This window comes from Odontomachus brunneus, unplaced genomic scaffold (genome assembly GCF_010583005.1).
Source record: "Odontomachus brunneus isolate Ranch 3 - 2012 unplaced genomic scaffold, Obru_v1 Obru_scaffold_062, whole genome shotgun sequence".
Lineage (NCBI taxonomy): Eukaryota > Metazoa > Arthropoda > Insecta > Hymenoptera > Formicidae > Odontomachus > Odontomachus brunneus.
In genome coordinates this window covers 259299-259802 of record NW_022639512.1, presented here as the reverse complement: position 1 = coordinate 259802, position 504 = coordinate 259299, and positions in this window count along the sequence as shown.

Here is a 504-nt window from a genome sequence, read left to right as displayed (position 1 = left end):
AAAGCCATAGAAATGATGCAGAAGCAAGGAAATTGGGTGCCGTACGAATTGAAGCCGAGAGATGTTGAACGGCATTTGTTTGCTTGTGAACAGCTGCTTGAAAGGCAAAGACGGGAGGGATTTCTGAATCGCATTGTGACTGGGTACGAAAAATGGGTTCATTACAATAACCCCAAGCGCAGAAAATCATGGGGAGTTCCCGGCCATGCTTCCACGTCGACGGCCAAACCAAATATTCACGACTCCAAGGTCATGTTCTGTATTTAGTGGGACCAGCTCGGCGTAGTGTATTATGAGCTGTTAAAACCGACTGAAACAATCACAGGCGATCGGTATCGAACGCAATTGATGCTGAGCATTGAAAGACAAACGGCCGCAATACAACGAGAGACACGATAAAGTAATTTTGCAACATGACAATGCTCGACTTCATGTTGCGAAAATGGTCAAAACCAGGGTTGGAAACGTTACTTTTTAAAAGTAACGCGTTACCGTTACCGTTAG